The sequence below is a fragment of the Cebus imitator genome, unplaced genomic scaffold (assembly GCF_001604975.1).
Source record: "Cebus imitator isolate Cc_AM_T3 unplaced genomic scaffold, Cebus_imitator-1.0 Scaffold543, whole genome shotgun sequence".
Lineage (NCBI taxonomy): Eukaryota > Metazoa > Chordata > Mammalia > Primates > Cebidae > Cebus > Cebus imitator.
The window spans coordinates 793823-818804 of record NW_016107858.1 but is presented as its reverse complement, the minus strand read 5'-3'; the positions used below and the strand labels follow the sequence as shown (position 1 = coordinate 818804).

Genomic DNA, 24982 nt, shown 5'->3' with positions numbered 1-24982 from the left:
CACATGATGCATTGTGGCATGATGGAAGAGAATCGATTCTACAAAGATATTACCATCAAAAGATAAATGTCTGTTGATATAAAAGGTATCATCATTACGTTATTTTGTGTGGACGGGGCTTGATGAATCTTTGGATGATTATTTTAGCTCAAGAAAATTCACAAAGCTTCCTGCAGTTAGTACAGTAAAACTTTTTATTGTTTCTGGCTTTTGAATAATCAGAAGTGATCTAACCAAGAAATTAAAACAACTGAATTGCATTTGGACAAGCCTACAGATAAACTGGGTTTAAGTAGTTGCAGCATGAGTATCTCATGATACTCAAGGAGAACACTAGCCAAGGTCATCATCAGCTTTTGATAGTTTATATTTAGAATTTATTGAGCCCTGCACATGCTCAACTCTGGAGAAAACTTGGTGGCCTGTGAACTGAGTCTTCAGCTATTTATCATCTCATTTTGCTTTTCAAAGATTTGCCTTCAGTCCCTGTGGCTCTTCTTTTCACCAGGGGTTTGCCTTGGATGGACACAGACTCTGATGCTCTTCTTTTAAGACTATGGGAGGCACTCATGACTGAGTAGAGTGTGATTTACTTCTGGAATGTGTCTTTGGCAAACAAAAGGACTAATGCCATGGAATGTTCTGGAGGTAACATCTAAGACCACAGTAACCTTTTGTCTTTGTTTTAAGTACTCTGTTCCATTGTGTTCACTTGTATTTTGTGTCTCAATTTTTGGCTGGCAAAATATAACCACTAGAACTGGAACAAATCGTCTCTAGAGCTAGGCCCAACGCTTTTGACTTTCCTTAGTGGAAACATAATTTTGTGTTTTGTTTTTCTGGACCTTGATCTTTCCATTGTAATGATGTGTTGGATCCATTGATTCCTAAGCCCCTTTTGTCTTTGGCATTCTCTGAGTCTACCATACAAGCTTTGGAGCAGTGGTTCTGAAGTTCTTCTACCAATGTCTCTCTGTCTCTGTCTCTCTGTCTCTATCTCTTTCTCTCTCTCTCTCTCTCTCTGTGTGTGTGTGTGTGTGTTAAAATGTCTTCATGATATCAAGCTCTGAATGAACGTGGCTATAATTGATATGACAAATGAAGACATTATGCCTGTAAAGACAATTTCCAATTAATTTTGATATATGAGTTGATTATTTCCCCTTTTATTCAGCTTAAATGTAGGAAAACTTCCCCTCTGAAACCTTAACACAATGAGTTTTCCCTCTCAAGGTATAGCCCTTCATGGGCCAGCTTCCGTCTGCCTTCACGGCATTTCCCAAAGTCTGCCTTTCTCCTGCTGGAGATGACTGACTTCAGTTACTCCCCTTCCCCATTAATTTAGCGAGTGCTGCTTTCGTTTACAGCAGGAACCATGTGATATTCATCTTATTGGACCTCCCCTCCCATGCCAAGTGTTTGCATACACAAGTTGAGTATCCCTAATCCAAAAATACACGATCCAAAAGTTTTTTGAATCCAAATTCCACACCTGACTTTCATGTGACAGGTCACAGTCAAAAAGCAGTTTATTCTACATCCCCAAGAGCAAAATAAAATCGCCTTGAAGTTATGTGGATAAGGTGTATTTGGAACATAAATGAATTTTGTATTTAGACTTGGATTTCACCTCCAAGATATCTCTTTAGGTATATGCAAATATTCCAAAATATGAAAAAATCTGAAACATTTCCGGTCCCGGGCATTTTAGAGAAGGGATACTCAATCTTCTACTAGGCATTCAGAAAATGGTTATTGAATTAAACTGAATTTCTGAAAATTTCCTACCCCTGGCATCCTTCAGACCTTCCTTCAAAGAAATCTTTCTGGACTAACTCAATTCAGACTTTGCATTCCCTGAATTTGCATTTCATAACACTTCTGTGCACATGGTTTGTATCATATTAACTTGTGTAGTAATTTGTTCTTGTTATTCCTTTTGAATTATATGTGAAGTATAAGGGAAAGTTACCCAGACTTGGAGTAAAGAAACTTGGTTTTCTTTTTTTTCTTTTTCGTTTCTTTTCTTTTTTTTTAAGACAGTCTCACTCCCTCGCCAGGCTGGAGTGCAGTGGCAGATCTCAGCTCACAGCAACCTCCGCCTCCCAGGTTCAAGCAATTCTCCTGCCTCAGCCTCCCGAGTAGCTGGGACTACAGGCGCGTGCCACCACGCCCAGCTAAATTTTGTATTTTTAGTAGAGACGGGTTTTCACCACGTTGGCCAGATGGTCTCCATCTCTTGACCTCGTGATCCGCCCGCCTTGGCCTCCCAAAGTTCTGGGATTACAGGCGTGAGCCACCACGCCCGGCCTTTCTTTTCTTTTCTTTTTTTTTTATTTTTTTTGAGATGATGTCTTGTTCTGTTGCCCAGGCTGGAGTGTAATGGCACAATCTCAGCTCACTGCAACCTCTGCTTCCTGGGTTCAAGCGATTCTCCTGTCTCAGCCTCCCAAGCAGCTGGATTACAGGCCTATGCCACCATGCCCGGCTAATTTTTTATATTTTTGTAGAGATGGGGTTTCACCATGTTGGCCAGGCTGGTCTCAAAGTCCTGACCTCAAGTGATCCACCCACCTAGGCCTCCCAAAGTGCTGGAATTACAGGCGTGAGCCGCCGCACCTGGCCGAAACTTGGCTTTTATCTCTGCTAATATGCTAGTTGAGTGACCAAGGACATTCCACTCAACTTCCTAGTTCCAAATTTTTTTAATCTAAAAGATGGAAGGAGAGGTGAGGGAGGAATGGATCAAATGATTCATAGGGTTCTTTCTAACCTTAGCAGTTTGATTTTTGGCATATTCATTCCCTGACAAAATCACAAGCTTCTCAAATGCAGAGAATTTCCTTTCTCTACTATATGGAATATATACACTGCTTGACGCAGATGGTGCTTAATAAATGCTACCTTAGAAAACTGCTTTTCTACCCCTGCCACTAGGAATGTTAAACCTTAGAGTGCCCCTCCTACAGCCCGTGTCCTGAAGGGGCTCTCAGACCCACACTGGGAATTGCTACTCTGGACCAGGGCGTCAGAAGCTGAGACTACCAGCACACTGTATTAGTCACGAATAGGGGCACACCTAACAGCTCTGCCTTTTTAAGTAAATGTGTTTATGGTTTGTGCTGCTTTCCTCAGTAAGATCGTTTCCTTGCAAGTAATGAGAGCTGTGTGTGATATGGTTGAAATCCTGTCCCTCGGCTGAGATGGAGAACTCACGTGATGCTGAGTGGGGCCCATTATCCCAACGGCACTCACAGGAATGCTAAGTCTGGTAAATATTAACTCGAACCACAGCGGCAGTTAGGAGGCAGCAAGCAGTCTACCCACCATCCTGAACCTATCACTTTGGGGGTAGTTTCTGATTTTTCTTTCCTTGGCTTGAGCGTTGTGTTTATTCCCCCTTTCATTCATTCTTCCTCTTCTCTTCAAAAGCAAAAATAAGACATTATATTTCCTCCATTCATCTCTGACTGGAAACTGTGATGTTCTCATTCATTTCAGAGCAGAAGGTTTTCCCTGTTTTGCCTAAGCGACGTACAACATATTTTATTCATCCTTCCCTGCCTCCATGCCACAGGCCTGAGCATTGGAAGAACTCTGGAGTCTTCCAAAGGCCTTGGGGAACAGACTCTCATTGCAGGCAGCTGTAGATTGAATACATGGATTGTGAAAGCACCTCAAAACCAATCCTATGTGCTGGAGCTTTCCTTGGCGGAAGAGAGGCATATGATATTTTCCCATGTGGCAGAGAAAGGAGTGACAGACGAGATGGAAGAAAGCTAACACACATCTGAATGTACGTAAGAAAAGACTTATAACTAAAAGGGAGGAGCTGTGGTTTAGATTAAAACCACAAAGGAAGTGAAGGATGTTACCACTTTCCTCTTTGTGGGTAGAAGATTCTCCTTTGGCTCATCTAATGGGCTCTGTGAGACTGAGTCTTCCTATAGGAATATGTTGATGCCTCCTACCCTTTTAGAAAAGCATCGCGCACAGTGGTTTGTGGTCTTAAAGAGTTTAGACTTAATTTTGAAAGCATAAACAAGCCACAAAGCACCTCCATTTCTAATTCCATTGTCCCAAGCCTGCTTCTCCTACTGTAAATAGAAAAGCAAAGAATTACAGCTCTCTGGGAAATGAAGGAAAGGAAAAGCCCCTTTCCCAAGTTACCTAAGCGATTTCCCTACCTTACCTAAATTTTCCTTTGTTTTCCAGGTAGAGACCTTGTGGCTGTTTTGACTTAGCAAAGGAAATTATTAGTAGCTCTTTTCCTCTAATAGCCACCATAATTGAGGACCTACTATGTGCTGGGTATTTCCCTTGTACTATCTCTGAACTTCCCAAACTTCTAAAATATAGGTTTTATTACTATCATTTTTATAAGTGAAAAAAAAAAATGGGGGCTCAGAAAAATCAATTGCCCAGCCATGGCCTTAAGCCTTGTATCCAGGTGTGTTTGATGATAACACTGGTGCTTCTCCCTGCCTCTCCTTCAAATCTGACTTCAGAAGTAAATTTTGGCCATCAATGTCACAAACTTGAAAGTGGGTTTGAAACCTGGCTCCACCTCTAATTATCAAGGTGACCCTGGGCAAATTATTTGTCTCTGAAGTCTTAGCTGGTATTTCTTGTCCTGTATGACAATTGCTTAGATAACGCTGGGAGAAGCTTTCTTATTGGCATCTTCTTAGAATTAAATGAAGCAACAGATGTGAAGACACGGCATATCACGTAAAGTCCCAAATCATGTAACTGGCAAACAGTAAACTCCCAAAGTGACAGCCATATGCTAATCGTGTACAGGTTCTAGACCAAACTATGAAACAGCTGAACTCTACTTCAGGGAACCCTCTGTTTTTGTAAACTCCCCATCCTCATTCCCGTCACTCTCACTTTCTAGAAAAATGCATCACGGTGTAAGTAGCTGTGAAGACTTGGAAAACAAAAGTCATGCTTCTTCAACGACAAAACAAAAGAAGCAAGTGTTAGCTGTAGAATTTCATCCTTGTAATGTGCGAACCGAAGGCAGTGGTTTTGTCTTTTGTTTGGGAGAAGGTGGATTGCTGTAGGGTAGGAAAAAGGAAACCCCGTGAGCCCCCCAGCCACACTGTGCACAGGACCTACGGCAGCTCTTTAATCTAATGCTTCTTTTTCTGGATACATTCAGTGTAGGGTCACTTGTAGATTCCAGGTCTCAGCTGCTTTTGATCAGAACTTTTTTTTTCTTTCTGTGGTGATTTTGCATGAATTTTAGACGCCGGCGACTTTCAGTTGCCTGAGTCTGTTTTTCATTGCAGATATTTGTCAGGTTTTTACATCTAGGTTGCATTTGGAATGCTTTTCTTTTTGTCTTCTCTGATGATTTTATGTGAACTTCTGATTCTGGATTTCTTTCCAATTTATTTTAAACATAATATTTACATATTTTCATGATTACAAAATTAATAACTCTTCGTTGTGGAGAATTAGAACAAAAGAAAAAAACAACTTAATTACCCATAAACCCAGCATCCAGAGCACTTTTCACATTTTACTGCGTTTCCTTCCATCTTTTCTCTATGCCTATATATGTGCCTATCTATGTAAATTGTATGTATGTATGTTTTGCAAAATTGGGATAAGACCATGTATGCATTTTGTATCTTACTGTTTCATATAACTTTATGTCGTGAGCATTTCTTGCATGCGATAAAATGTTTCTGTGAAAGATTTATGTCTGCATAGTATTTCATCATATGAAGGTACCAAGGTTTATTTAACCACTCCCATTCTGCTCTATGCTTAGATGTTTCTTTGTATAAATTTCTCTCCAAGTTTCCCCATTTCCTTTTGCTTTTTAACTTATTCCTAGAAAGGGAATTATTAAGGAAATTAGGACAAAGAATATGAACACTTCATTTTGTATTTAAAAACATATTTATACCTGGCTATTTTAATACAAACAGCCTGTGTATGGCCTTTTAAAAGCTTCTTGCTATCAGTGCCAAATTGATTTCCACAAATATTCCTCTAGTACAGGGTAGCAAACTAAGACCCAAAGGCCAACTCTGTCCTGTGGCCTGTTTCTGTGCAGCGTATGAGCTAAGGAGGGTTTTTACATATTTCAATGCTTAGGGAAAAAAATCAAAATAATAATACTGCATGACATGTGAAAATTATATGAAATTCACATTTCAGTGTCCATAAATAAAGTTATTTCTGGAGCAAAGCTATGCCCATTCATTTACATATTGTCTATGGCTGCTTTCACTCTACAGTGGCAGGGCGAAGTAGTTGCAATAGACACTGTATGACCTGCAAATCCAAAAATATTTACATCTGCCTTTTACAGAAATCGTTTACCAATCCCTGCTTTAGTATATAATTCTACAAGCTGCATAAGAGAGTGTTCAGTTGACCACAACACATGTTGACACTGAACACTGGGATTTTCTTATCCTTTGTTAATTTCAGCAAGTCAACAAGTGTTTGCCATGTACCAGGCCCTCATGAAAAATACAATTAACTTCGTAGTTCTTTGATTACTAAGTTAGGATGAGTTTTTCCGTAAGTCTATTTTTTTCTATTAATATTCTGTGTATATAAAATACTAAATTTCAACTCAGGCATTTACATTTTTCATATCCCTTTGTATGAGCTCTTTACTAAGAATATTAATGTCTTTAGAGTCATTTGTTGAAATCATAATTGCTGGAAATATTTTGCTTTCATTAGATTGTATGCCTGTTATTTTTATTTTTTAATTTTTTACTTTTTTTGAGACAGAATCTTGCTCTGTTGTCCAGGCTGGAGTGCATGGGCGCAATCTCAGCTCATTGCAACCTCCACCTTCCGGATTCAAGTGATCCTCCTGCCTCAGCCTCCCAAGTAGCTGGAATTATAAACATGTGCCACCACGCCTGGCTAATTTTTGTATTTTTAGTAGAGATGGAATTTCACCATGTTGGCCAGGCTGGTCTCGAACTCCTGGCCTCAGGTGTTCCATCTACCTTGGCCTCCCAAAGCGCTGGTTACAGGCGTAAGCCACTGTGCCCGGCCTAGATTGTTTGCCTTTTATTATTTTTTTTTACATAGAGAATTTTACATTTGTATGTAGGCAAGTCTATTCAATATTTTTAAATTTTTATTTTAAGAATATCTTTCCCTGTCCCCAAGTTCAGATAAATATTCGCCTTTATTTTCTTTCATTTCTTTAATGAATTCATTTTTATATTTGCCTCTTTCATCCCTCTGTAATTGTTTTTTCTCTAACTCTGGCCTACAGAACCTCTGGCATTATTTGTTGTATGGTACGAGATGAGGATCTTAAATGTGCTTCCAGACCGTAGAATAATTATTCCAACATATTTTTTTAATCCAGTTACCTGTGACGTCATCTTCACTAATTTCCAGTTATGTTTAGTGGTGTATGTGTCTCTTGCTTTTGTTGCTGATTCCTTGTGGATGTGCATCTTATTGTTCCCGAGTAGGCCCACATTGAATACAGACTCTCGCTGGATTTTCAGATTTATATCTCATGTGCGCCTCGCATGTACTACGCCTTTCCGACTGTGTATTTCAGTAGCATCTTTCCTTCTTTCGGTCAGTTTGTCAGGAATGCAGTAAAAGCTTAACTTCTAAAGTACACAAATGGTAAGGAACCTTCCTACGAAACAAGAGATGAGGGCCAGGGCCGGCCCTTGCACATAGGTGAACCGTGAACTGTGGAACACATTCATAACCACTTCAGGTGACAAAGGCTTTAGCTTTGTAACCTCGGAGGTTGGAGGTTTTCTGGCCAAATAGCATCAACTGGCATAAAAAGAGCAAATCTCTGGACGGGGCTCCCAGAAGAGCTGTTACATGATGCACAGCCCCTAACCTTCTGTTAACGGCTCACCCCAACCCAACCTTGGTTCACAGTGGAGTTATTTCATTTACCAGGTGTGAAAATTGGATTTTACCACAGAGGAGGGGAGTTATTACCTACCAGGTCTGCTCTTTAGGGGAGCAGAGATTGTGGTGGGATTTATTAAAAGAGATTTGCTATGCATGGAACATATAATTAGAGATGTGTTCCTTTATAACTGGATTTGCAATCTTTGTCATTTTAGGAGTGCAGTTTTTGCTTTCTGTTTTTCTGACAACCTTCTTTTCCATGTAGGTTGCACACATCCTACCTCGGATCTGAATATTTTATACGGCACCATTCTGCCAAGAGACGGACCTCAGGGGTGTGACATGTGACAAACAGTACAGCTTGGGGGGCTGGTGGGGACTGCCTGTAGTTTGCATGCTGATATTAGTCACACATGATGCTAAGGATGGAGAGGGGACGACGAAGTAATTTTCATGTTAATTAATTGCTGTGTAGTCCAGGCCTCGGTGTCATGGAGGTATTAGGGTCATTCTCAGACCCTCTGATGGGGTACTCTTGAAAATCGAGTTCTGATTTAATTACCTGTTGTTAGAGGATATATGACAGCCTCAAAGTTAGTACCTGGTTAACTACACCTGCTTTTTAAAAAGACACCTTGTTTATTATCATGGTGAACTGGGGGTGGCTGAATTTATTACTGTTTAGCATTTCTAGAACACTTTGTTCTTGCTGAGTGCTTTAAACGTATTTATGTATGTATATTGGTTGCTCTTCGCAGCGCTCCCAAGGGATGAGTGGGTGATAAGTTTTATGATCACCTGCTTTTCCAAGGAGGAAACAGGAGCTCCTTAGAAGAGAAGGGGCTTGCCTGGGTTTATAGCTCAGAGCTCCTGCCACCTTGTTAGGGGATAAATGTGATAAATTCAGCCCTTGCTCTGCCCACTCTCAGCCCAGGAGTACCCCCAGTGCTCCATCCCATATCCCACTAATTACGGTGGGATCCAAAATAAAAGCCATCACTATTATTGGCCTCTCTGTGCTGGGTACTTTATATCTCAACCGATCACCTTCCCCATAAAGTTGCCTTATTAACGCCTGCTTTTCTTTCAAAGGCTCTGCTGTTTTCCCCATCACCCGGCTTGGATCCCTGAAGTCATGTGTGACTCAGCCTTTCCACCCACTTCAGTTGCCCAGGGAGCCATGTAGATTCTGCCACACAAACGTCTTACATTTGTCCCTTCCCTCCTCTTCCCCCTCCCACTACCAAAATTCAGTCCTCACTACCCCCTATTTGGACAACTGTAGTAGCCTTTAACTGGGTCCCCACACTTTCCATCCTAAGTTCTTCTGTCTGGTAAACCTTCCTCAAGCAAGGCTCTGATAAATACCACTCTCCCACTGGGTCCATTCTCAGGAGCCTTCCCATTTAAGTGCAGATTCTTATCTTGCACTCAGAGGTCATCTTCCTTTTTGGCCTTTTCGCCTACCAAGCCACTGAACAACTTGACTGCACATCAGGCGCTTGGCTAGCAGGCGCCTGCCGTGAGTGGTTCTGATCTGGCCTGTCTGCTCCTGGGCCAGGGGCCCGCCCTTAATAGGCCTCCATGTCATCCCAGTGCTCGGGACCCTCTGGACCACACAGTGCTCTCGCGGGCTCTTCTCAAGCTGGGAGTCTTCAGCCCCTGTCCCGGCTATGCTGTTCTTTTACCCTGAAACGCTATCTCCACCTGTTGAAATTTTTCTCATGCTTTAAGACGCAGCTCAAATTTCTCCTTCGTGAACCTTTTCTAGTTGTTACAAAGGGATAGGATGCAAACTCCTTAGCCTTAAATTTCAGATGCACCGTTTTACAATTCCAGGCCCATCTCCTACCTTCCTGCCTGGTTCCTCCACTATCCCTAAGCGCTCCCACCTCACCGAAAGGGTTCTCAGCATAGGCCCTTTACAGAGACTCGGCTCATATGTCACTTACTCCGTGCCACATTCATCACGACGTCAGTCTTGCTAGACTCTCCCCCGCCCCCATGGCCGCTAAGTCACCCCCTCCTCTGTGCTTCCCCAGACTTTATCCGCCCAAGAGAGAACCCAACAACAGTAGCTTACTTGCGGTTTATCTGTTTAACTTGAGCACTAGGCCATGAACTCGGCTCAGGCTGGGTTCTGAGGACCTAGCCCGGAGTCCACAGGCAGTCAGTCCTTCTAGAATGCACGCAGGAATCCATCTCTTGCTTCCCAGGCGCCTCTCCCCCGAAACAGGCTTTGCCCTTTGCACCTCTGCCGTTGCATTTCTCCTCCTATCTTTTCTGTACTTCTTTTACTCACCCTGCTAGATTGCAAGCCCCCTTGAGGGGAGAAACCTCGTGGGACGTTGCTCCCTCTCCCCAAGTCTGGCTCCTTAATCCTGGCGGGAGGTCAATAAACGTTTGTTTGATTGCGTTGTAGGATGCTGTGCCCAGCTAGCTGCTAAACAACCTCATTCAAGGGGTTAACTAATAACACTCAGAGAAGTTCTTCTCCTTAGGGGGCATTTGCATTTTAATGGGAATCCTAAAAACCCAAAGGAAATGCTCTCTAACGGTGAGATTTCAGGCCTTGTAGGAAGGCGTGCGTGCCTGCGTGCGTGCGTGCGTGCGCGTGCGTGTGTGCTTGCGTGCGTGCGTGCGCGCTGTTTGATGGGGATTAGGAAAAGTTCCTCCAGCCCAGGGGGTTTTAAACTTTTCTGTGCCCCCATGAGCAGTCTCATGAAGCCTATGAACAGAATAATGATTTTAGACGCATAAATTACGTAGGATTACAAAAATAGTTTATAATGAAATACAACGATCTAAATATTAAAAACATCAAGTTTGTGATATAGTAATATGTGCTTCTTCATTAGAGCATTAATTAAAAAGTCTACTGGCAGGTCTTATAATTATTGTAATGCCATAGTGATGACTATTGGCGATATTGGGATATCTGTGATTCTGCAGGTTAAAAAGTCATGAGCTGCTCATAGCACCTTGATCTGTTGCCTAGATCCATAATTGAAGGAAATGATAATTTTCAGCTAGAAGTTAATGGATGCAAAGATTTTTTTTTTTTTTCTCCATCCAAGTTCTAGCCTTAGTTTCTGTTATGGACCTGGGTTAAGAGGCCCTAGTTAGCTGAAACTTCAATATGATGTGGGTGGTCCTTACGCCATTGTCATTTCAGACCCTAGGCTTCCTTATCTACTCTCCAGTACTTTGACCTTGAACTCTCAGATCCTTATATTTTACCCTTTATTTAACAAAAAAGACAGTATACATTTACTTTATTTACAGAAATATGAAATAAAGAGAAACGAAAAGGATTGTTTGGGTTCTCCTTCCATCAGCCAAGACGTCAAGATGTCAGACTTTGGGAGAAAGAGAGGCTCACTAGTTTCCTAGCCTGGGAGCACCCCCTCCCAGAAGTACTATCCGTGGGGTGGGGCCAGGCCAGGAGAAAGAGGAGGATTTGTCCCAAATTCAGAGGTAGAAAGCAGTTGCAGAGTTTACCTGAGAGTCTCTGCTGTCTCCTTCTAAATTCAGAAGTCAATATTGGGACCCAAGAGCATGATTCTAGGGGTGGTCCAGCATCGTATTCATCTTGGTGGATAGTGACTAAGTGATACATTGCTTTTGAGACCCTGTACTCCCTAATGCTGATGTTATTTCTAATTTAGGTTAAAGTGTTTGTGCCGTTCTCTTTTTAGCCCCAAAATACAGGGAACACATTCAATCCATTCCCAGTTATCTTCATATATATTAGTTATTTAGAGGCAATTTTTCCTCCAGACAGATTTACCCTACTGTTTGCCATGACTTGGGACTCATACCTCTGCTCTCAGTGGTTGCATGCTTAGAGGATACCAGTGAATTTTAATATTAGCTGTACATAGTGTTACCAGGGTGAGCACCATATTAGCTCAGGCAAACCACCATCCAATACCCTAATGGTATTGACGCTGAACGCTTTTCCCTTGACATCTTCCTTTTCTCTTGCACACTTTTCCTTTCATGAGCTCGTTCATTTTCCTGGCTTCAGCTCTCACCTCTTCACCTCCAACCTGCCCTCCCACCTGGCAAGACATATCCATTTTGGTGTTCAGTCACTCATAATTCTAAAACTTGACTCTCTTTCGTCCTTTACAAATCCGCTTCACTTTTCTAAAATGCAGCTTTATTGAGGTGTAATTTACAAACCGTAAAATTTACCCATTTTAAGTGTATGATTCAATGACTTTTATTTTTGTAAATGTACAGTGTTGTGCAACCATCACTTAAAATCCACTTTTAGAACTTTTACTTCACCCCAAAAAGATCCCTTTACCTATTTGCAGTGGATCCCCACTCCCACCCCCACTAATCTCCTTTCTGTGTCTATAGATTTGCTTTTTCTGGATGTTTCATGTAAATGAAGTCGTGCAATCTGTAGTCTTTTGCATCTGACTTCTTTTAGGCTTCTTTTGCTTAACATAGTGATTTTGAGGCACATCATGTAGTGCGTATCAGCAGTTCATTTCCCATTGCTGAATAATATTTCATTGTTGTATGGATAGACCACATTTATTTACCCATTCATCGGTTGATGGACATTCAGATTGATTCTGCTTTTTGGCTGCTAGGAATAATGCTCCTATGAATATTCACATACAATTCATTGTGTAGACATACATTTTTATTTCTCTTAGATAGACACCTAGAAGTAGAATTTCTGAGTCACATGGTAAACTTACACTGAACTTTTTAAGAAACTGCTAAACGGTTTTTGAAGGTGACCACACCATTTTACATTCCCAGCAGCAATGTATGAAAGTCATAGTTTCTTCCCATTTTCACCAACACCTGGCGTTATCTTTCTTTTTTATTATAGCCATTCCTAGCTGATGTGCAGTGGTATCTCACTATAGACCAGTGTCATTTTTAATTTTATTTTTATAGAAACGAGGTCTTGCCATCTTGCCCAGGCGGGTCTCTAACTCCTGGGCTCAAGCCATCCTCCTGTCTCAGCCTCCCAAAGTGCTGAGATTACCGGCATGAGCCAACAACACGTCTTCTCCAGTGTCACTTTTGAATGCGTCTCACTTCTGACCACACTGTCCCCACTTTCCACCAATTTTATGGCTAGAAAGTAAACTTACACTGTCCTTCCTTCCTCTTATATTTACATGCTGTAGAAGTAAGCTGCTACAGCCTTCTTCAGCTAGCACCTGAATTTCCTACTTCTCCATTTCTCTTTATGCTGCCCTACCTGGATCTGCATCATTTCACACCTGAATTTCTGCCATTTTTTGGCTTCTCTCTTGCCTGTTGTAGCTTTCTTCGAATCTTCCTTCCTGTAGCTGCAGATTAATTGTTAAAATACTAACATGAAAAGAGCATGCATGGATACAGAATCAGGGGATCTGTGTTCTAGTTCAGGAATCACCACTCATCGTCACATGACCTTGAACTAGTCTTGTAACTTACCTGAGCCCAGCTCCTTTGCTAAGGTACTCAGCCTCTCTGAGCCCGGTTGCCTCATATGCAAATTAAGGATAATTATAGAACCTTTCTTATAGAGTTGTTACATAATGTATGCAAAGCACAGTGCCCGGATGTATGAAGAGCACTCAATCAGTTCTGGCAAATGTTGTTATTTTAACGATTATTATGACTATTATTATTAATCATGATGATGGGAGCAATCTACTAGGCCTATCAGACGGCTGTCATAAGGATCAAGTGTGGCTGTGAATATAAAAAATACTTTGAAAAATACCATGCGAATTACAAGGGTGTTATTTTTACACTGCTTTCCCCTTGCATAAGGAGAAAGTCAGGGCAGGATGGCAGCAAGAACACAGGCTTTGCCATTAGCCTGGCATTCAAATCTGGACTGTGCTTTTTAACTGTTGCAAGGCTTGGACGAGTCATGTACCCTCTCCATTTTGGTTTTCTCACCTGTAAAATGGGTACAATTATAAATCACATGCAGGATAACGCTGTCAGAATTGTGCCTATTCCATAAGCAATATTCCGTAACCTGTAGCTTTTTTAAAAAAATAATTCAGTGTATTCTTCTTGTGTACTTTCTCTAAATTATATTCTTCGTAATTAATTCCCACCTTATTTATCTATCTGTATTCCCCACTGATCCCAACACACGAATTGAAGAGAGGCTACAAGGTGGAAAGATTACGCATTTTCACCTCAGGCTGCCTCTGGTTTTAATCTCAGCTCTACTACTTGTAAGGATTATTGCCGAGTTTAAAATGAAGAAACTGAGGCCAGTATAAAAAAATTAAATGCCAGTTTATTCAGCTCCCGCGCGAGGTTCTATGGTCCGGGGAAAGGGGACCAGAGAAGTCGCACTGATGTGGGGTTTTGGGGGCTGTGAGTAACGAGCAACAGCAGGGCGCTCTGATTGGCTCTGGGGGAGCGGGATTGGGCCGCTATTGGTTGTCGGGTTGTTGGGCGGGTTTTTTGGTGCAAGATTTGGTTAGGGTTGCATCAGCCGGAATTCCCGACTAGAGGGCTGGGTGCACAACTGGGTGCTGAGTGCAGAGCTGGGTGGCTGGGCTCCTGATGAGTAGGCGTCGGCCTTAGCTACTCTCTAGACACACGACTCAGCACAGTTACCTTACCTTTCTAAGTATCTGGCCCCTCAACTGCAAAACAGTTGAGGAGGAGCAAATCATACCTCATGGGGTTATTGTGTATATAAACAAATAAGATCATAGAAAGTCTTTAGAATAGCCTGGCACATGCACATACTAAATACTCAGTGAACAGCGGCTGCCATTGTGTTTGTTTCCAGTCACCTTTACCGCTGTCGTTTTCTGATTCACTGCCCCCACATATGCCCTGCTCCCTCCAGTCTCTGGCTTGGCTCCTTGTCTCTCCCTCCTGGTCATCCTCCCCTCCTGGAACTGCCCAAATCCTATTCTTCAAGGCCATTTCAGCTTCTGATCCTTCACAAAATTGTCTCACACTACTCCAGATTCTAATCATTGCTTCCGGTCCCGCCCTCCCACTCCCCGGAAATCTGTGGTTTGTGTCGTGTCTGTAATTCGGCTTAGGAATTAATGATTAAGCATCTTCTGTTGAAGTTGTTTCCTGAACTGGACTCTGAGGTTCCTGAGGAGGGGCATTTGCTCAGCTTCTAATGAAGCTGCTTGGTTTGGCACTAGACACATAGTAGGTGATTATGAATGCCTGACTGATAAACAATAACTTAGAAAGCAAACACGTAAAAGTCATTATGAGATTTTACAAACGGGTTCCTCAACCACCTGGATAGTGTCCTAAGTGACTGAATCAGGAGTGATCCTGAGCAGTGTTATTCCAAAACACCAGCACAGAGAAAGGAGTGGTTGATGCAGAACTCCAAAATCAAGGTCAGCACTGTTTAGGTTAGCAAAGCCTGTCTTTACTGGCACACATGACCTTGTTTTTGTTTTCCTCATCACTTCTTGGCATCTCTCGCCCATCTCAACCACTTCTTTCAATCCCAGCGGACTTGCTGCCCTCCGAAAGCCCTCTGAGTATCTTTCCTTCTCTCTTGAGTTTCTGGAGAAAGTTCTCCAAGCTTCAGAATTAGCCTTTCCTGTCTTACCCACAATATCCCCTCAGTGCAGTTAGCAGTTAAGGAGGATAGAGGTCTGGCCAGATAGCACATTAAAATGAAACAGGGCTAACCTTTTATTATGTTATCCTCCCAAGGGCTGCGGGAAGTGACATCTTAAATCCAAACTATGCATTTCTAATGGCAGAATTTAAAAGAGTGTGTCAGGAGAGTTGAAGTGATACCAGTAAGTGAGGCTGGGTGTGAGGATGAGTGAGGTATTGAGGGGATAGCTTTTTCAGTGTCCCTGAAATCTCCCCACAGGCCAATTCTATTTTGGACAATCCAGAGACGACCGAATGCAATAATAAGAACCAACATTTATCGGGCTCTTAGCTATGTGCTAGGCACTATTCCTACATGTCTACAGTCACTCATTTATTTCCACACTACTCCGGGAGAAAAATACCTATTATCAGTACTCCACTTTACGGGGGTGGGGGGGGGGGAACCCTAGAGAGGTTAAGTAATCTTTCCAAGTTTATATAGCCTGCTCATGGTAGAAGTGGGATTCAAAATCAGGTGGTTTCCACCCATAAGTGGCTTTTTGAATCCTGTGTTTCCCCTTGTAAACATTCTGGGAAAACAGAGGAACAAGAATCGTGAGAAACAAACCTAGATATTATCATTATTACCATCGCCATCATCATCACAGCAGACAAGGTGCTGTCCCTGTTGTGTGCAGGGCACTGCACGAAGTGTTGAAAAGACAAAGAGGCACCCAGCCCCACTGCATGCTTGAATCAGCCTGACCCTCAGGTTGCCTCAAATGCCTCCACCGCCATGAAGCAGTTTCTGTTCATTTCTTCCCCCTCAAATAATGTATCCCCTCTGGTTGCTGATTCACTTTTTGCTTCTTCTCTGCCATTTATTTATTACCTTTTATCTTGCATTGTGGTTATATATACACATTGTCACACATCTGAGCCTTCGCACATTGCTGAGTCCTTTGCCTGGCTGACTTGTAGACATTTTTTAAGATTCCACTCAGGTCTTATTGCATACTTTGACTCTCCTGCCTGGACTGGATACCTCTCTTCTGTATGCCCCAAACACTGGGTATGTATCCATATCATCCCACTTATTATAAGTGATTATAAGTGCTTACTTGTCAATATGTTTAACAACCTAGCTCCCAGATCCCAACATCAGGGGAGTTAAGTTATATTTTTTTGAATCTTCAGCATTTTGCACAATACCTAGCACATGGCAGTCACTTAGTAAACTCTTTTTTCCTTTTTAATGAATGAACCCTCCATACAAATCTGACTACACTTTGAAAACAGAATTGAATGTCTGACTCATTTTTGGTATCCCCCAAGATGCTCTGCACTTAGTAGATGCTCAATAAATATTGCAATGAATCAATAATGGAAAAACAAAAGAGATGTGAGATTCTGCTCTTGGGATATGGGGGAAGAGTGGGATCTAGAGTAAAAGTTTGCATATCTAGGCTATGTTTTTAAGTTGATGATAATAGACATCCACCACTGAAATAGATGAGAAAGAAAACATTGTTTTTGACTACAATTACTTGGCTACAAAAATGTAGTTTAATATCCAAACCCAGGTCCATATGACTCTAAAACCAATATTGTTTCTGTTATACAATATTGTATAACAATAGATATAAGGTAGATAGAGGGGCCCTCGTTGGTCCAGAAGAACCAGTAGGGCTTAAATAATTAGAAAGGAATAGACACTGCATGAACTATGTAAAAAAATGGTGGTATATGTAAAGCCCTTTTTAAAGAAAGATCTATCTGGGAAGAGCATGTAGAATTGACTGATGAGGGAAGAGGCTGGAGGCAGGAATATCTATGGCAACAGTCTCATCTTGGAAACAGAAAACAAAAAATTGATTTAAGGAGGAATTTGTGGACACTGGTGATGAGAAGAGACAAAGACAGAAGATGTTGAGTCAGGATTACCACAGAGTTTTGAGCCTAAATGAAAGATACAGGGAATTCAGAAGAGAGACTTAATTTTGACAGATGGTGAGTTTGCTTTTTGACATGTTAAGTCCCTCTAGATGAGCAAGCTGAGTAAATAGAAATTCAGGATTAAGTTCAAGAGAGGCCTGAGCTAGACCTGTAGATGTGTTGGCCATAGCTAAAGTAAACTTCAAAGAGGTGATAGCTGAAGTTAGGAAAGTGAAATGACTTAGGGAAAGTTGCAGAGAGACAAGATCAAAGAACCAAAGACTTTAAAGAACATCCACAATTAGAAGACAACGGGAAGAATTTAAATCAATAAAGAAGACAAAACCGTAATATCATCGCATCTTGGAATTAACAACTATGAAGAGATTCCAGGAGGAAAGGATATTCGTTACATGAATTTGGCAATTAGGTTTGGGCATATTGGGCAGAGCATTTTGGTAGAATGGTTGGGTTAATTACAGAGAAGGAAACGCAATGGTTGTGGCAGAGAATGTAGGTTGCCCTTTGGATAAATTGGGAATAAAAAGAAAGGGGGGAAAAGGAGTACTAATGTAAGAAAAATTTTACTGAAGATTTCCAGCAAAGAGTAAGAAGCCAATGGAAGGGAGAAGAGTGAACAAGACACTTCAGAGGTGAGAGGAGGGGCAAGGCTGGTCTTGCACTATAAAAGAAGTACGGAGAAAATTGGGAATAATTGCTGTGAGAAATGATAGTGACAACAATGAGGATATATAAAAAGATTACAAAGTGATAAAGAAATTCAGTGTCATTACCTGAATTTTGGCTGGGATCCATTTTATTGGCTTCACATTTTTTCTAACAACGTCTGGTTGACCAGATGTCAAAAAAAGGAAGTGCAGGTACATCTTAGCATTAGGCATTTCCATTGCCAGAATGGTGGATGGTCAAGGATTCCATGGAGATCGTGTGGCCAGTGAGTACAACCTGAATGCAAACCATGAAGGTGAAATCAAGGCTAAAATAGTTGGGTAGTAATTCCACAGAAACTGGGAAGAGGTTGATTGTGTGAAGTAGGAAGAGTCCAGTAGCAAAGGCTGAAGTCAGGAAAAACAAAACAGGTCATCTGGAGGACAAAATTCCTAGGGAAATGTCCAGGAGAATGAAACAAAATGAAGTAGTAGAAACACCCAGAATTATTGTGGGGGAAGCAGTTACGAATAAGAAATGAGGTTAGGTGTGGTGGTTTATGCCTATAATCCCAACCCTTTGGTAGGCCAAGGCAGGAGGATTGCTTGAGGGTAGGAATTTGAGGCCAGCCTGGGCAACATTCTTTGCTTTTGAAAAGAAAAAAAAAAACTAAGAATAAGAAATGAAGTAATAAATTAGTGGAAATTGAGGAGGAAAAGGGAAGCGGGATCCTAAGGATGGATGTGAAGAACTGGTAGGAAGACCAAGAGAGTTGGAGAGAAATGGTTAAAGCATGTGGAACACGTAGGTTGTCCCTTGGTAAGGCATGATGGACAATGGTTAAACTGGAAAAGTGGGGAAGCATTGGGATCATCATGTCAATCATTTAGGGCTCAGGAAATGGCAGGCAGAATGTCACAAAACTTGAATTTTAGAAGGTCATGAAAGTAGGAGGCACAACCATTTAAGTTTGAGCATGAAAAAAAAGGGGACACATTGGTGGTGCCTTCTTGTGGGATGTGAGTGTCATTTCAAAGCTTCATGAGGATGGTGCCTCTGATTCCCAGGTTGTGGAGCGCAGGTTTGTGGTGACACAGAACAAGACTCAAGCTCTCATCGACTGCCAAGGGCCTCAGGTGAAGCTGCAGGAGGAAAGGAAGTGGAAATATTGATTTCTACCTAACAAAGGAGACAATTAGTCCTAAATTTTACAACCAGGGATGAAGCTCCGGGACTCCCCCACTGACTTCAGTAGACTGGCAAAATGTAGGATAGGGAGATTTGTTTCTTTTTCCTGGGAAAGCTAAAGAAGAAATAATTTCCTGGCCATGTTATTACAGCTTTGGGGCACAGCACTATGAAAGTCAAGAGATTAGATTGACTTTCTAATGGTTAGATGCTATTCCATTCTAACCCTTCATTTTCAATCATTAATGACTCTCTCGTTCGTATTCTTTTGGAGCTGAATTCACCAGTTTTGGTGAACAATGAGGTAGATGAATTGGTAATAAATATTAACAGTACAAGCAGCAGGAACCTATGGACAAGCTGAGGGCTTCGACCAAGGCAAGAATTTGTTAGGCCCTCATAACCCTGACACCAGCTGGCTGAGTGGGCTCAACTTTTCTTAGTCTTAGTTTCATCATTTCTAAGGTAGACTTTCAGATTTTCTCCCACAATAATAAATATTGTTAGGAATGAACAATCATTGGAATTTAGAATACTGCTGTGGAGTCTTGGACTCAAATTCTAGTCCCTAAAACTGAGCATAATCTTGGCAAATCATTGAACTTCTATGCCTTAGAATTCTGTAAGATAGGATGGAACTCCTTCCAATCCTAAAATTTAGGTGTAAGATTATTCAAGATCTGAGGAAACAAAAGCGCTTGTTGCCGCAACTTGAAAGTGGAGTTTACAGGTGGAAAAACTGGAGGCAAACCTAACATAAATGCTATGATTAGCTGAAGAACTAGGAAGTCAAACTTAGATCATCTATGTTTGCAGCACACTGAGTGCTCATCATTACGAGAGGCAAATTTCAGTAAGTGAGAAAATCAAAACCATGTCTCTTTTGCATCAAAATCCTTTATTTTTAGCAATTTTACCATTTGGGTTAAAAAAATGATTTCTTATCTTAAAATTTCTAGAGTAGCAGTAACAGTTTGAAGCCTTTATCCACAGGATGCTTTTAAAAAATCATTTCATTATCCATTAATGTTTATGTACATACAGTGTGTTAAATCCTTATACACCAAAAATAGAATTCTTTCTCAAGTGAGATGAAAATGCATACAAGGTAGAAAATTCAGAAGACAAAAATTCTAGTAAAATAAACTATTTAATAGAATAAATCCTATTTTAAAACACATTTGTATCCCATGTGCAATGTAGCCAAATTATTATTTCTATGAAACCTCTAACCTTTAGATTTCATGACTTTTAGCATGCTTAAATTCTCAATATCATTATTCTTTTACCCTAGTGTTGTATGTTTAATATTCATTTGCACTTATCTTCTGATTCAGTAATAATTTTGAACTTTGATACATATGGCTACATGAGGGCTTAATGCTTAGTAAAATGGCTAAGACTTTCTTTTAACATGTGTATTATTGTTATAATGAGTTTGTTTTGAGCTTCCTGAGCAGAGGTGATCTGGTCTGGGATCCCCCTAGGACAGAGCTTGTTTTGGTAGTGGTTTTCTCTTATAAATAAAATCTGAGTTCCTTCTTTTTACCTACATTAGCGATTCCAAATATTCCTTGCATATTCCTGATTTGGTTGTCTTTTCTAATATCATAAGAAAAGTCCGTACGTCCATACCTGACTGTTTCCTCTTGCTTTCTTTCACAGGGGTTCTTAGCTATGTTATATCAAATATTCCATGCCCAAAATTTGACAAAAGGTATTTCATTAATTATTTTCTATTTGAAATCCTTCAATTTATCTTGATATCGTCTATACCTACTATGCCTTTCTCCATGACAGAAGACAAAGAGAAAATAGCCTGCCACAGTTTTTCATAGGATCTAAGCAGGAGAGACAGGGTGTAGAAACTTACATTGACCAGTTAAGAGTTTTAAATGATTTCGAACGCAGATCAGCTTTATCATTTAGGGCTCTCTTGTACCATCCTTTACAACTAGCACTATTCCTTAAAAGGTTGCCCAAGGAAGGTTTCCTTTGGGAAGGGAAACTGACCAGGAATGAGTACCCTGGTTAAAACCATGGGTGGCAGAAGCAAGAGCAGAAGATTTATCTCGTTCTGCTGGCCATATTGCCTTCATCTGTCCCCAGGGACACGCAGCACACTCTAACATGGGCAGTGTTCACCTAACTGATTCGGAAGAGGTGCGGGGTCGGTGCACACAGTTGCAGAAGCACAAGGCAGGAGTACAGAGGTTTAACAACAGTGTATTTTGGGGGGGGGGGGGATGCGGAGCAGACAGGTCTGTAAGAACGGTTGTTCGCCGCAGCAGCCGGGCCACACAGATAAAGCAGGAGTAGCCCGACTCCGAGCTTTGATTCAGCAACATGCTGTAACCACGCAGCCGTCATTTTTCCTTCTGAGAAAAAGTGTAACCTAATGGGCTACCCTCCCATGACAGCGCCGGGATCCCCGGGCTTTGAGCCCTCTGGGGCAGAAGTCGTCCGAACAATCAGGGGAGCTACCCCGGCTGCGAAGCGACGTGAGGTCCTGGTCAGAGGTGCCCTCTGTGGGCACCAGGCCGCGATGCCTGAGCCAGGCTGGGCCCGGCCCGAGGTGGAAGGAGACCCTGCGCCCCCAGCGCACCGGCGGGACCCCTGCGCTGCGCAGAGGGCGGCGGGTGGGGACCGCTCCCCTGCGAGGGGAGAAAGCCGGCCTCGGCCAGGCTGGGCAGACTCGGGGGTGGGGAGACGGGACCGGAGAGCACGGCGGAACTGCGTCCTGGAGGTGTGAGGAGGTGGCCTTGGAGGCTGACGGCTAGGCCGGGACCTGGGACGCAGGGAGGAGTGAGGGAAAGACCGGTTCCTCGATTCGTTTCTGTCAAAGATGGCCAAATTCCACGCTGCCCTTCCCCCTCCGCGCCTTTCCTAGCCCCCGCCTTGGCTGCTCCCAGGGCTGCGCGAGGCGGCGGGGAGGTCCGGGAGAGCGCGCGCGTGGGGAGGAGGGGACGGGAAGCGGAGACCCTCCTGGGCTGCAGCTCCCGCCCGCCGGCCCCTCGGGAGGCTCTGGAGTTGGGGACCAGGGCTCTGCCGCTTTAAGCTAGGGAGTGACGGCTCGGGGGCGGGCCCTGGGGGCGTGCCTATGCAAACCAGGAGGCGGTGCCGGCGGTGGGCGGGCCCGTAGTAAAATGTAGGGGCGGGGCGGCGGGAGGCGCGGCTGCCTGGTGGGCGGGGCCTCGCGGGAAGGCGGGGGCGGGAGGAGGCCGCGACGGGTTGGTACCATCGCGCGCGTCCGGGGAGGGGGACGAGTGACTTTCCCCGGAGGGGCGGGCCCTTCCCGGCGGCGGGGCCGGACGCTGGGGCGGGGCGGGGCGGTCCCCGTTCCCCGCGGGCGGGACGTCGGGCCGGCGGGAGGGGGCACCCTCGGCTCGCGTCCGAGGCGGGGCCGGCTGTACCTTTCGTGGCGCGGTGCGGCGGGGGAGGGCCGAAGGGAGGGAAGGGGCGGGACCGGGAGGGGGGAGCCGGAAAGGGGGAGGCGCCGGCGGACAATGGAGCCTATGTGTGCTTGCGGGAGTGGGACGGCGCCGCCGCCGCTGCCGCCGCCGGGGGGAGACGCTGCGCCGCCGCTGCCGCTGGCCCCGGCCCCGGCCCCCCGGGGCTGAGAGCCGCCCGGGACCCTAGCCCCCCCCCCTGCTCCGCGCCTCCTTTCCCCTCCCCCACTCCTGCCTCCGGGGTAAGTGGCACCTGGGGGAGGGGGAGGGGAAGGGCCGGAGTCGGGGGTAGTGGGGGCCAGGTCCGCGTCCGCGTCCGCGTGTTCTGAGCCGGTTTGGGGGCAGGGGCAGCCACAGCCGCGCAGAGCGGGGTGGAGAGGGGCAGCCAAGGGGCGGGGGCCAGGGTTGCGGGTTTAGTGAGTCGAGTCTGGAGGAACCTGTGGGGGGAGGTGGGGGTGCTTCACGGGCGTTGGGGACAGACGGAGGCATCTCTCATATTTTTTAGAGGTTGTGTCCCAAGCTGTGCTTGGAGAGGTTAAACGAGGAGAGTGAGGACGGTCCCAGGGTCCTGGGATGCAGGGGTGTTGGAGGGACCAGATGGAGAGCTAAATAAGGGAATTGGGACTGAGTTTGATGGGGTCTGTAAGACCCCTGAGATGAATAAAGGTAAAGGGGACTTCGCAGCCCAGTGACTTGTTGAAGGGTGGGGGTAGGTGGAAGCTGAGAAGAATGTATGAGTGGTTAAGGGCCCGAGCAGGTGAGTTGGTGATGTCTAGGTCACTGAGTCATTGTGGGGGTCGTGGGACACACAGGCGATTTCCAAAGTGGAGCCCTAGTCACTGGCCTTTGAAAGTTGCAAAGACTATTAAGATGTCAGCGATTAGTGTTGGGTGAGCTGGTGAAATGGAGATGTCCTAAGTAAAACAAGGCAGGGTTGGTTATTCTGTCCAGAGGGAAGGAGAGGGAGGGGCCAGAGGCCTGTGATAGTATTGCTGGGGTCTTACGGGAAGGCTACCAGGCATAAAGGAGGAGGCCAGAAATCTGTCCTCCAACAGGTCTGCAGGAGGGTAAGGAAGAATGGGTTTTTAGTGATAGAAGAGACTTAGCGCCTAGATTGGGAGTCCAGCTGGGGACTAATAAAGTTAGTAGATAAGTTAGAGAAATGGACACAACTATCTCTTAGTAGAGAGTCTATAAGATGGGATGGAATTGATGCGAAATTAGACTTTGATTACAGCAAACTTAGGTAAATCCCTGGCAGTGACCAGTGGGAAAATGATCGTCTACTCGAAGACTTACATTTTGGTCAGTGATGTGTATTGGAGTTAGCACTTGATATATTCAGGAATTAAATGTTCCTTCTTGGGGCAGAGATTTGGACTTTTGCGTACCAAGCAAAGTGATGAATTAGAACTAACAGATAGTAAGGATAAACAGTAAAATCGTTGAGCGATAGGAAGAGGCGGCAAAGCATGTTTGCAGTAAGACTCATGTGAGCTTGGAACCTTTGCGGAAATTGTGCAACGTGATTGTCCTGTTTTCTGTTTTTTGCTGAATAGTAGTGATTAGAAAGTTTTAGCAAGGAAGAAATGTTTGTGTGAATAGTGTGATGGCCCTACATAAAAATTTAAGAAAGACCCCCTTATTCACTATTGAAAAACACCCAAACTATTAAAGACAGCGATGGGTTTATAAGAGGAGATGTTAGTTAAATGGCATAGGGTGCTTTGAGAAATGAAGGTTCCATTAGTTGTTTGAGGGTTTGGACAAGAAGAGAAATTGTATCTTATTTTATTTTTATTTTTTAATTTATTTTTGAGACAGAGCCTCACTTTGTTGCCCTGGCCGGAGTGTGGTAGTGCAATCTTGGCTCACTGCAGCCTCCACCGCCCGGGTTCAAGCGATTCTCCTGCCTCAGCCTCCATAAGTAGCTGGGATTACAGGCGCATGCCACCATGCCCAACTAATTTTTGTACTTTTAGTAGAGACAGGATTTCACCATGTTGGCCAGAGTGGTTTCGAACTCCTGACTTAAGGTGATCCACCCAACTTGGCCTCCCAGAGTGCTGGGATTACAGGTGTGAGTCACTGCACCCAGCTAAAAGAGAAATTTTAATGTAAATTTGAGAAAAGTTGAGATGAGGGAGGGGAGTATGAAATTTGGAGTTTTATGACCTAAAGATTTGAAATTGAACCATTAAAACATTTTGGTAATAACCATGTTGAATATAAGATGATAATGGTTTCAAAAGAGATGATAGATAGACAGGGAGGTCATTGGCTAA

The 24982-nt window shown here is 43.5% G+C and overlaps 1 protein-coding gene across 4 annotated transcripts in view; it reads left to right on the top strand.

Moving 5' to 3' along the window:
- Positions 1 to 24982, top strand: part of BCL9 (BCL9 transcription coactivator) — an 86472-nt gene that overhangs the window by 38388 nt on the left and 23102 nt on the right. Inside the window, exon 1 of one of the 4 annotated variants that reach the window (XM_017515209.2) lies at positions 22809 to 22939. The exons of the other annotated variants lie outside the window; for them this stretch is intronic. The gene's annotated coding sequence lies outside the window, so the exon portion shown is untranslated. Of the gene's footprint in view, positions 1 to 22808; positions 22940 to 24982 lie in introns of those variants that run through there. 4 annotated transcript variants of the gene reach the window in all.